The 12,296-nt window shown below is 35.3% G+C and overlaps 1 long non-coding RNA gene across 1 annotated transcript in view; it reads left to right on the forward strand.

Annotated features, from left to right (window-relative positions):
• LOC134732760 (uncharacterized) overlaps window positions 1–12,296 on the forward strand; it is a 61,040-nt gene that overhangs the window by 30,193 nt on the left and 18,551 nt on the right. Inside the window, exons 2-3 of the long non-coding RNA XR_010116245.1 lie at window positions 9,762–9,845; window positions 11,041–11,139. This is a non-coding gene — a long non-coding RNA (uncharacterized lncRNA). The remainder of the gene's footprint in view (window positions 1–9,761; window positions 9,846–11,040; window positions 11,140–12,296) is intronic.

The raw sequence follows: 12,296 nt of genomic DNA on the forward strand, positions 1-12,296 counted from the left end.
AAACCAATTTAAAAATGAGCAAAATTTCATTCAGTTCTTCTCTGATTTTAGTTACTTCTTTTCTTCTGCTAGCTTTTGGATTGTATTTTTTTCTTTCTAGTTCCTCTAGATGTGATGTTAGATTACTAATTTGAGATCTTTCTAACCTCTTGATGAAGGCATTAAGGACTATAAACTTTCCTCTTAACACTGCTTTATTTGCAACCCAAAGATTTGGTAAATTGTGTCTCTATTTTCATCAATTTCTTTTTTTTTAATTTCTGGCCTTATTTTTTTTGTTTGCCTAAGAGTTATTCAGGAGCAGTTTGTTTTATTTATGCTTTTGTGTAGTTTTGAGAGATTTTCTTAGTATTGATTTCTATTTTTATAGCACTGTGGTCCTATAGTGTGATTGGTTTGATTTGCTTTAAAAAAATTATTGAGAATTTCTTTATGATCAAGTATGTGGTGATCATAGAATATGTTGTGTGTGTGGATGAGAAGAATAAATATGCTGTGGTTTTTTGTTGGGTGGAGTATTGTGTAGATCTCTATTAGGTTCAATTGGTCAAATGTTGAATTTAATTTCAGAATTACCTTGTTAGTTTTTTGCCTCAACAATTTGTCTAATGCTTTCAACAGGATAATGAAGCTCACCACTATTATTGTGTAGCTGTCTAAGTCTTTTTGTATGTCAAGAAGAGCTTATTTTATGAATCTGGGTGCTTTATAGTGTTGGATGCATATTTATTTATGATTATTAAGTGTTCTTGTTGAATTGAACCCTTTATCATTATATAATGCCACTCTTTGTCTTCCTGATTGTTGTTGGTTTAAAGTCTGTTTTATCTGATACAAAAACAATGACTTCTGCTCTTTTTGTTTGTTTGTTTTCTGTTTGCATGGTTGATCATTTTCCATCCCCTTACTTTAAGTCAGTGGTTTTGATGCAAATCAGAATTACAATGAGATATCATTTCACACAGGTCAGAATGGCTATTATTAAAAATTCAAAAAAAAAAAAAAAAACCCAACAGATGCTAGCAAGACTGCAGAGAAGTGGGAAAGCGTATACACTGTTGGTCTGAATGTAAATAATTCAGCCACTGTGGAAAGCTGTTTGGAGATTTCTCAAAGAACATGAAACAAACTACCATTCAACCCAGCAATCCCATTACTGGGCATATATCCAAAAGAGAACAAATCATTCTACCAAAAATAAACATGCACTAACACATTCATTGTATCACTACTCACAATAACAGAGACATAAAATCAACCTTGGTCCCCGTCAGTGGTGGACTGGATAAAAATGTGGTACATATACACCGTGATATACTATGCAGCCATAAACAGGAATGATATTACATCTATTACAGCACCGTGGATTCAGCTGAAGAACATGATTCTAAGTTAATTAATGGAGAAAGAGAAAACCAAATACTGCATGTTTTAATTATAAGTGGGACTTAAACATTGGGTACTCATGGACACAAAAATGGCAGCAAAAGAAATGGGGGACTACTCGGCCAGAGTAGTCAGTATCTAGATGATAGGATAATTAATACCACAAATCTCAGCATCACACAATATACCTAGGAAACAAACCTGCACATATACCACCGAATCTAAAATAAAAGTTGAGGGGAAAAAAAGAAAATAAAATACTAAACAAGTATATTTTACATTGTGTATGATAAATCTATTTATTAAATAAAAAAGACTCACTTTAGAAGCATACATAAATTTTACTATAGCTTTCACATCAAAAACTAAGGGATTCCAAAATTTAAAATTAAGAAAATCAACGTAATTTTGACAAATGCAAACCTTAAAAATTAGGTAGCACAGTATTTATGTTAAACAAATTTAAATTAAAATTAACATTGAAAAGAACATTTGAGCTTTCATTAAAACGATTAAAGGAGCAAACTGCAATGAAATTAAAATTGTATTGATGGGAAAATAGATACACAGACACATAAAAATATTTGAAATTCACGGAGCTATTGATAGGAATATAATACGAAGTTACACACAATAATCTCCGTCATTTAGATTTCAAAGGGATTTTTGAAAGGATAAGAAAAATATGAAAAGTATAATCATTGTAATTTTTATGAACATATTAATTTTATTTATCCCACAAGTATAATAGTGGTGCTTCTTGCCTTATAATGGGGTTACATCCTGATAAAAGTTGAAAATGTATTGAATACACCTAACCTACCAAACATCATACCTTAGCCTAACCTACCTTAAAGATACTCAGAACACTTACATTAGCCTATAGTGGGCAAAACAATCTAGCACAAAGTCTATTTTATATGAAAGTGTTGGACAGTTTAGGTAATTCATTGAAGACTGTGCTGAAAGTGAAAAACAGAATGGTTGTATGAGTACTCAAAGTACAGTCTCTACAGAATGAGTATTGCTTTCAAACCATCATAAAGTTGATACATTTTTAAGTGGAACCATTTTAATTTGGAGATTGTCTATATACATCTTCATTTTTCATGTTATGAAATATTTTCAAAAACTCTTCCTGATAAATTTATATTCACAGCTTGTAATGTGAAATGAGATCTTTGTTTGTTACCTTTAGAATTTTGAAATTTAATTCTTTACATATTATTGTACATCTTTCCTTAAATTTCATTTTCTCTTACTACATAATTTGTCTTCATAATTACTGTCAGGAAAAGTGGTTGCAGAATTGACAAGCCTGGAGACAATCAGGTCCACAAGACGAGAAGTCAAAAGACTTTCTTCCTCACATGTACCAATAGCACTTTTTAATTATAATGGCACCCAAGAGATGTGCCTCCACCTTTAAATTGTTACGTGACCTTGAACATAGTAAATGCTCAAAAAACATTTGTTGGCCGGGCGCGGTGGCTCACGCTTGTAATCCCAGCACTTTGGGAGGCCGAGGCGGGCGGATCACGAGGTCAGGAGATCGAGACCACGGTGAAACCCCGTCTCTACTAAAAAAATACAAAAAATTAGCCGGGCGCGGTGGCGGGCGCCTGTAGTCCCAGCTACTCGGAGGCTGAGGCAGGAGAATGGCGTGAACCCGGGAGGTGGAGCTTGCAGTGAGCCGAGATTGCGCCACTGCACTCCAGCCTGGGCGACAGAGCGAGACTCTGTCTCAAAAAAAAAAAAAAAAAAAAAAAAAAAAAAAAAAAATTTGTTGAATAAATGAACAAACCAATGTGTGTGTGTGTGTGTGTGTGTGTGTGTTTGCTTTTCTGTCAAACATCTTGTGGTTTCCTTATTAAGTTTTGTTCTCTAAGTGTCATAATCTCCAGATTTATGACTACTGAACTTGCTGGTGGGGGAAGGGGCACAAAATCTGTGTGCTATATTGCTGAAGGCAATGCTAGCTGTGTGATTATTTCATGTGAGACACCCTCTACTAGGCACTACCTGTGGTTTACTGAGAAACGAGTTAGTTTTGAAATATCCAACAGACGTTCATAGGAGGCAGATTAGAAAGTGTGTATTCAGGCTTCTGGCAACAATTCTTAATCAGCGATCCTCTAACGTTTATTTCTAATTTGGTTTACGTACATTTTCTGCAGGACAGAGAAGATATCCTAGTAGGTTGTCTCTCGGTTTTCTTTCAGGGCTGTGAAGAAGAACAGGAAGCCAGCTAGAGTTAGAAATGACCAATTTTTTTTAAAAAGTATGTCATATGAAAGGTTATGATAATCTGAAAGGATTCTTATCAGGAACCATTCAAAATGTTTGAACCCATGAAAACTACCCATTTGCAACTTTCATCATGAGCCTTTCTCCTTGGGAAGAGCAATTTTGTGCCAGTGTTGCTTCAGTTTGTATTATCTCACCCTTTGGCCAGACATATTCAGAGTATCTAAGGCTCACATCATGATTTTTACTATTTCATGAGACCATTCCTCACTTAAATTCCTGTTTGCATAGTTTGAGTCCCCAGCTGAATAGTTACTTTCTCTATTTGGAAGAAACAAATAAAAACTAGTTGCACAGTGACCAGCTGCAGAAGATATTCATTCCAATAAAGTGGCAGTTTATAAGCTTACTTCTCAAGTTCTTCCTCCTCTTTACCTAAATAAATTTTTTTGCAGTCTACAGAAGCACTTCAAGCCTGCCAGTTCACAAATAACCCCAGATCCTGGGCAGCTGAGTTGGCCCAAAAAGAATGAAGCTTTCATGATCTCCAAAATCTAACTCAATATCTGGGTGGGACAAGCTCTGTCTGCACATACTAATTAGACTTATCAAACGATAATAAACAGCTTAAAGTGGCTAAGATTTAATGCTTGTTGTAACTAACTTCTACATCCTGTTCAGTGCTTTCCATGTTCATCACAATGGCTGGATTCCTCTCTTGGAATATGTATGGAAGAGATCAAAAAGTTAAATATTTCAATGACTTATATTTTCCTATAGTGCAGGGGACTCAGCACATTTGTGTGTGTGTGTGTGTGTGTGTAGGGTCATATAGTCATCTTTTAGACTTTGTGAGCCTTTCAGTCTCTTTGCAACTGCTGAAGTGTGCTATTAAGCACAAAAACAGCCGAAGACAATATGTAAATCGTAAATCAGTGGACATGTTCGTCTTCCAATAAAACTTTATCTGTGGATACTGGAATTTGAATTTCATATTATTATCATGTATTATAAACTATTCTTCTTCTGATTTTTTTCAACCACTTGAAAATATAAATAGTCATACATAAATAGACAGTAGGCCAGATATGGCTAACAGGCTATAGTTTGCTGACCTATATGTTGAATATATTAACTTCAAAATATATCAAAAAGGGTAACTATGTAATATAATGATATACGTCAATTTGCTTGACTGTAATAACTGTTTCACTATGTATATGTATAATAAAACATCATTTTTTTACACCTTAAGTATATACAATTTCTATCTATCTATCTATCTATCTATCTATCTATCATCTATCTATCAAAGAAAATATTCATATCTAAGTATCCCTTTTTTCTGCCCCGACCATAAGCAAAATCTGCTGATGGAACTAAGTGGGAACTGGCCGCTCACTCTGATCTGTCAACTCCAGGCTAGAAAACCACGAAGCTCCTTGGCTCATACTTCAAAAATCTGTTCCAGTTCTAATTCAGGTCTCTGACAACTTGGAAGTGATTTGCCTTCATTCTTTATCCCTCCTGTCAAGGCAATGTCTCTCTGCATGGTTTCTTAACCACATTTGGAGAATCCACTAATGTTCACTTATTCTCATAGAGGGAATAATTAACTAAAATTCAAAATAGGAAGCAAGTTTCACAATGTCCTGAATGGGAGGTTGATTTTCTTTTAAACTAATTATGAAGGAGAAAGTACATGACTTTCAAAAATGTTAAAGTATTTTTTCAGCTAAAACATGATCAAGTTTTAAAAGTTAAGAAAAATTCTAATAGAATAGTAGTGAAATATCCAACTAAACTCAAATCCTGTTTATTATGTCATTTATTTCATGTGGTATTTACTTTCATTTTTTAATAGTAGTGCTTATCTTGCCATTTTATTTAACATTGGTAAGCATAATCTCCTGACTTACTATTATGTTTAAATCAGCTCACATACACTACCACTAGCAGATCCCGCCTTGTCTCTTTCACTGCTTCTGTATAATGTAGTTACATTACAATTTTTGGTTAAATCAATTTTTAGCTATTACAATGTTAATATAAGTATTATTTTCTTTGAGTCAAGTAATGCATTATGTTTACATTTACATTTATTTAGTTCTGCAAATTTTTCATTTCCCCAGAATCAATTGACTCTTATTTATATGCTCATTTCTCTATGTACCTATTGCCAATTCTTCACACTGTCCAATAGCCTGAAACAACCTCTCAATAAAGTATTCTAAACAAGAAAATACCACCCATTTGTCTTCCTGCTGCATGCATCTGTCTTCCTCCTACCAAGTCTTCCCTTTCCTTGGTCAACTCTGGACTAAGAATGCATCCAAGGATGTTTCAGTTCTTCTATTTCTTTTACTCTTACTCTGAAAATTCTCATTATTATTTTCCTTTGTCAATTGCTCTGTTTTCAAGATCCCGTATTTTTCTTTTTCCAGGTGTAAGCACTAATTTTTGTGGATCTCACCATTCTAAGACAGAGATCACAGGAGTGAATTTTTTGGAGACTTATTTATTTAAAAAATTATGAGAATTTTTCTCTAAAATACTCCCAAAATTAACGGATTATTAATTTCATCGAGGTATATAACTTGAGAATGAAGTTAATTGCTACTCAAAGTTTTTGAGATTTTTATCCACTTTCTCCTAGCTTCCTCATCTTCTGAGCATTCTTTTTTTCTGCATTTCAAGCTATTATCCTCAATTCAAACAAAATCATACTCATCAGCATTGTATTACATATGTTTTTCTAAGTGATTTGGAGGAAAAGCAGTGTACCAGAGGCATTATACTAACTTGAAACGTGATATACCACACCTGGGTAAATTACAAAGAGCTTCGTTAATTTTTTTCACATATAATCACAACATGGTATTAACAGGTTTAAAACATAAAAACTACAGAAATAATAAGGAAATCATAAATATTAGGTGGGAAAATGATTTCTTAATGAGAGAGAATGTTTGCTTATTGTGGAAAAGACAGCCACCATAAAAGTAAAAATAATCATCTACAATTCGCATATAATTTGCTAAAAACAAAGATAGCAACTAAATTCTGAAGTAGGCGAGATGTGTTTAAATTAGAAACATATATAGAAGAAATGCAGAAGATAAGGTTTAAGTAATCAATACAATTTGGATGAAAGTATTGCTGAGAAATAAAAATTTATAAGAAAAAATAGCATCAATGAAAGAAGGTTGGAAAGAATGCTGTTATTTCAGGACTCTAATGTATGGTAACCCTCTTTCTCATCCAAACTCAGAACCAACTGAGAGGTAGACAAATCGGTTAAGTAGATCACAGTAGACTCTTTTTTTTTTTTTTTTTTTGAGACTGAGTCTTGCTCTGTCACCCAGGGTGGAGTGCAGTGGCACGATCTCTGCTCACTGCACGCTCCGCCTCCCGGGTTCACACCATTGTCCTGCCTCAGCCTCCCAAGTAGCTGGGACTACAGGCGCCCACCACCAAGCCCAGCTAATTTTTTGTGTTTTTAGTAGAGACGGGGTTTCACCATGTTAGCCAGGATGGTCTCAATCTCCTGACCTTGTGATCCACCCACCTCGGCCTCCCAAAGTGCTGAGATTACAGGCGTGAGCCACCTCGCCTGGCCTAGACTCTTTATGATAATCTCCCATGAACAACGGGTCAAGTAACTGGCTTTTAACTTGCTTTTAATACAGCTTACGTGAGTGACCTTAGCTAAACCACATGGATCAAAAGAACTACTGAGTCCAGTCAACCCACAGAATTAATGAGAAAAAAAAATGAATTTGTTTTGTTTTAAGCCACTAAATATTGTATGGGTTTGTTATTCAGCAATAAGCAACTGAAACACTGATGTAGGTCAAATGACAGAGTTGTGGGAAAACATGGCTTAGGTACACAGCCTAATGGGGTTTCTAAATCTAAGCCCCAGAATTAGTCTTACTCACCCATTCCTAGAATGAGGCTTACTCAACCACCAAGCCTCCGTGCTCCACTGATCTGCCCTTAGCACAAACGTTCAGTCTGTCCCATGTAAAGTTTACAGCATGCAGTAGCAGCACTAAGTACATTCTGTGCAAGTAGAAACACTCGAAAGAGAAAAAGAAGACAGGCTTGGCAAGGCAACCTCAGTTTTAGCTGTTGAACTTAATCAGATAACTCATTTATTTTTCCCAGGGAATTCAGGGAGCAGAGAGTAATTAAGGAAATAGAGAAAAAATGTCACCTTTACTGTTGTCTCTTCTCATGAAAACATACAGTAGATGTAAATCCCCAGTCCCTATTCCCACCATTACCACCCAAAAGAGGCTACATTTTATTCTGTATACAGATCCCCTTTCATGGCACCTCATTTTACAATCTGAATTTCTGATGATGTTTTATGATCTTTAAGGTGCAGGATATGTCTTATATACGTTGTTTCTCTCTCTGCATTCAACTCAATACCTGACATGGGGTAGGTATGTTGGGTTGAATGAATGAATAAAAGCTTACAACCACAATTTTCGTGTTCATACTTCATCAGAGAATTCATTCACTCCTTTTTACCATGTGAAACAGGAATTGAAAATAAAACAATGCACACTAAGTATTTGTGATTTCTGCTTAAGTCCTAGTAAAGGCACTTTTAAAACCACTTTCGGGGCGGGCGTGGTGGCTCACGCCTGTAATCCCAGCACTTCGGGAAGCCGAGACGGACAGATCACAAGGTCAGGAGGTGGAGACCATCCTGGCTAACATGGTGAAACCCCGTCTCTACTAAAAATACAGAACATTAGCGGGGTGTGGTGGCGGGCGCCTGTAGTCCCAGCTACTCGGGAGGCTGAGGCAGGAGAATGGCGTGAACCCGGGAGGTGGAGCTTGCAGTGAGCAGAGATAGCGCCACTGCACTCCAGCCTGGGCAACAGAGCGAGACTCTGTCTCAAAAAAAAAAAAAAAAATCACCTTCAACTCCTAAGCTCTGTGATAGATGGAATGAAATTTTCATCTTGCAATGATTCTTATGTGCAAAATTTATATGTTTGACTCCTCTACTTTTTTCTCATTATTCAAGCTTTTTAGATATCTTTCTCTCATTTTAATAATTATATGCCATGATGAGGTTTTTTATATTAATTATACTGAGCATTTATATGTCTAGAAATTTGTGCAATTTAATGCCGAGGATAATCATTACATTTTTCTGTAGTAACTTTTTCATCATTTGCTTTTCTTTTTTATAAAATTATAGTAAAGTTGGATGTTTGAGTATCTACATTGATTTTGTCATTTCCTATGTTTTCTCTCCTATTGTTTTCTTTTTCTTTGTTGGCTTTCACTTGAAGGAATTTTTTTTTAATTCCTTTTACTTTTCCACCTTACACTGAAGTTTCCGTTTTTAAATTTACCTGTTTTTTCAATATCTAAGAGTTTTTAATTTGCTGATTTTTATTTTTATAGCATCTTATATTTGGTTCCATTCTCAGAAGATTTTTTTTTAACTAGTTGCTTTTTTTGTTTTGCACTTTGTCTATTTCATCAGAGTCCCTTTGCTTCTCTTTGTTTTGCTCACTGGCTTTTATGGTAAATGTCCTTAGAGATCTAATGATCCTGGGACTCACGTACATAGCCAGCAACGAAACAAGAAAAAGTTCATAGAAATGTCTACTTCGTTAAGGAAAACCATGTATGAATGGAAGTTTCTTTCATAAAAAGTACTTATAAGCGAAATCTAGTAGTGTTGAGTGTTAGAGTACGAAAGATAAAAGCGTATCTTATTTTTATAGAAAATCTTGAAGCCTGGGTCATAGGCTATATTATCATTATATCTGGCTCAACTGTTATTATCTATAAAATATTTTAGATTTTATATAAAGAGAACTTTTCATCAACTTCACCTGGCTTAATTGCTCCAAATTCCACATACATCTATAAGTGTAATACTTTTCTAATACCATGAAGATGGAAAGTGATGGATTTTTATATTTTCACCAGTAATGTTTTGTTTTGAAAGGATGCATTAAAGTTATATCCAGTCATTTGATGGACCATTGTTTATGGCTAAATAGGATTAATATATTTTTTAAAAGCAGCATCATTAGAATGACTAAAATGATCATAGGGTAACTTGAACAGCTAGACTTTTCTTTTTGCAGAGTTGAACAGAAACATGGCTTATAGTTTCCTCAAATCATTCCTGAGCTCCAGACAAACTGCTGGACCTTGGAACCAACAAGAAGGTTAGTGGTAACAATATTTGGGCAAAAACCAAGCTGTGGGTGAGAGGTCCCTTATCCATAGTATATGTCCACTCCTATCTCTTCTCAGGGGTTCACATGTTTTCACTGTGTCAGTAACGGTGAGTTAGTTTGATTTCATCATAAAAAATTAATATCTGTTCTTATAAATGTTCACTGGTTTTACATGCTGTGACACTTCTGCAAATGTGACACTTCTGCAAATGTGACACTTCTGTATAGGGTTCATAGCTTTAACAGAATAGTTACTTTAGTCAAGGAAACAAAGAATGATAATATATAAAATTTAGTATGTTCCTGGCATAGTTCTGAGTTCCTTATATGTATTAACATATTTAACCTACATTTAATTCAGGAGTCTTGTGGTATTATTATTATTATACCTGAATTTTGCGAATAAGAAAAGTGAGAAAAAAGAGAAGTCAAGTAATTTGTACAAGATCTTATAGCCAGTAAGCAGCAGAATTTGGGTTTGAACTTGGGTTATGACAACACTTTACACCACTAAGTTCTGCTGTACTTCAAAGAAGAAATAACAGCCACAGCCTATTTTGGTTTATATAGAGGAATAAAATATCATAAGCAAAAACTAAATTTGGCCAGGTGCCGTGGCTCATGCCTGTAATCCCAGCACTGTGGGAGATGGAGGTGGGCGGATCACACGATCAGGAGATCAAGACCATCCTGGCCAACATGGTGAAGCCCTGTTGCTACTAAAAATACAAAAAATTAGCTGGGCATGATGGTGCGTGCCTGTAGTCCCAGCCACTCAGGAGGCTGAGGCAGGAGAATTGCTTGAACGTGGGAGACGGAGGTTGCAGTTAGCTGAGATCACACCACTGCACTCCAGCCTGGGTGACAGAGGGCGACTCTGTCTCAAATTAAAAAAAAAAAAAAAAAAATTTAAGTCTCAATCAATGTTCTATATATTTCAATAGTAGTAACAATTAATGCAGATGCAGTACTTTATGATTTACACATTTCTCATTTATTCCTAAAAACAACCCTCATTCTGTAAACTATCTGGAAGATGCTAGTAGACTATACTGATCTGAAAAAAAAATTGCAGTAAAAATAAATGTCTTAATGAATTTTTAGGTTTAAGTATGTCCAAGTATATAGACATAGGTCAATAAAAACATCACAAATTATTAAACAACTTGCTCTTTTCATCCAGCACTGTGTAATGATCACCTTCCAAGTACCACAAGATAAAGGCAAGAGAAAACTCTACCACAAGAACCTGAAGTATATACTGGGATGCCTTCCAGAAAATGTAAGTGGAGTCCTTTCCACATATATATGGTCTATGGTATTAAGAAATGCCATCTCTGAGCCTATTCCTTGAACACACATTCTGGGAACTAGAACCGTGGATGTAATCTACAAGACATTCAATAAAGATCTGTAATGTGCTCATCAATAGAACACTGTGACTGAAGATTGATAAGTCTCTCTGGCCATTGCCCTGAAGCCTTCAGAAAGGGACCGAACTGATATTTGAGGAGACTGAGATTTTAAGTAGAACAAAGTCAAATAAAATACAGGAAAAAAATAGTAAAAGAAAAAAGACAACCAAAATCTACAGCCTTCTAGGGGACTAGGACCAGCAGAAAAATCTTCTCGTGTCAAAGACTGGCTTGTGTGGCTGAGCAGATGGCTTAGAGTTCTGTCTGAGGAAAATCAAGGTCCAGAGACAAAATGAACCCTCTCTCCTCTCATTTTAGCTCATGCAATAAAGATGTTTATTGTTTAAAAATAATCTACTGCAAATTTACTGAGTATTTCTGCTGGCAGGCAAAGATTAGAAGAGTAGGGCAGGCGGGCATCAGCAAACATTTCTAATTTTAAAACCACTTTAGTTAGACATACACTGTTGCAGCCAGGTGAAATGAAATTTTTCACAGACTTTGTAAAGATAATTCATTACATGCATGACTTCCTAAGGTATATTCCTTTTTCCTGGAAATTCCTGGAATATTCAGAAAGCGGAATAGCACTTATAGTACGTGCTAATATTAATGGGCTTTATAAACATGCAATCAAATGATTAAAAGTTGCTTTATTATATCATCACTAAGAATGCCAGATTATCCTCAAACTCCAAGACCCCTTCTTCTTACTCATGGAAATTCCTCCTTTATTTTGTTGTAGCTTTAGATGAAATATTGAGTTACAATGGCTTCTTCAGTTTAGCTCTCTAAGCTCTGCTTGCTCAATTTGTATTTTGTAGATTTAATCCTAGTAACTGCTGTTAGTATAAGTTGCTTAGCCTTAGTGATCATCATACGTAACTAGTTGGCCAGAAAAATCAACAAGCAAAAAACCAAAACAGGATACAACAAACAGAATACGCTCTTACATCCATAGCAATTGAATAGAAACACTTTTCTGTTTCAGACAAAAAGCTATCTACCAAAATCCTTTCTCCCT

Source organism: Symphalangus syndactylus, chromosome 16 (genome assembly GCF_028878055.3).
Source record: "Symphalangus syndactylus isolate Jambi chromosome 16, NHGRI_mSymSyn1-v2.1_pri, whole genome shotgun sequence".
Classification (NCBI taxonomy): domain Eukaryota; kingdom Metazoa; phylum Chordata; class Mammalia; order Primates; family Hylobatidae; genus Symphalangus; species Symphalangus syndactylus.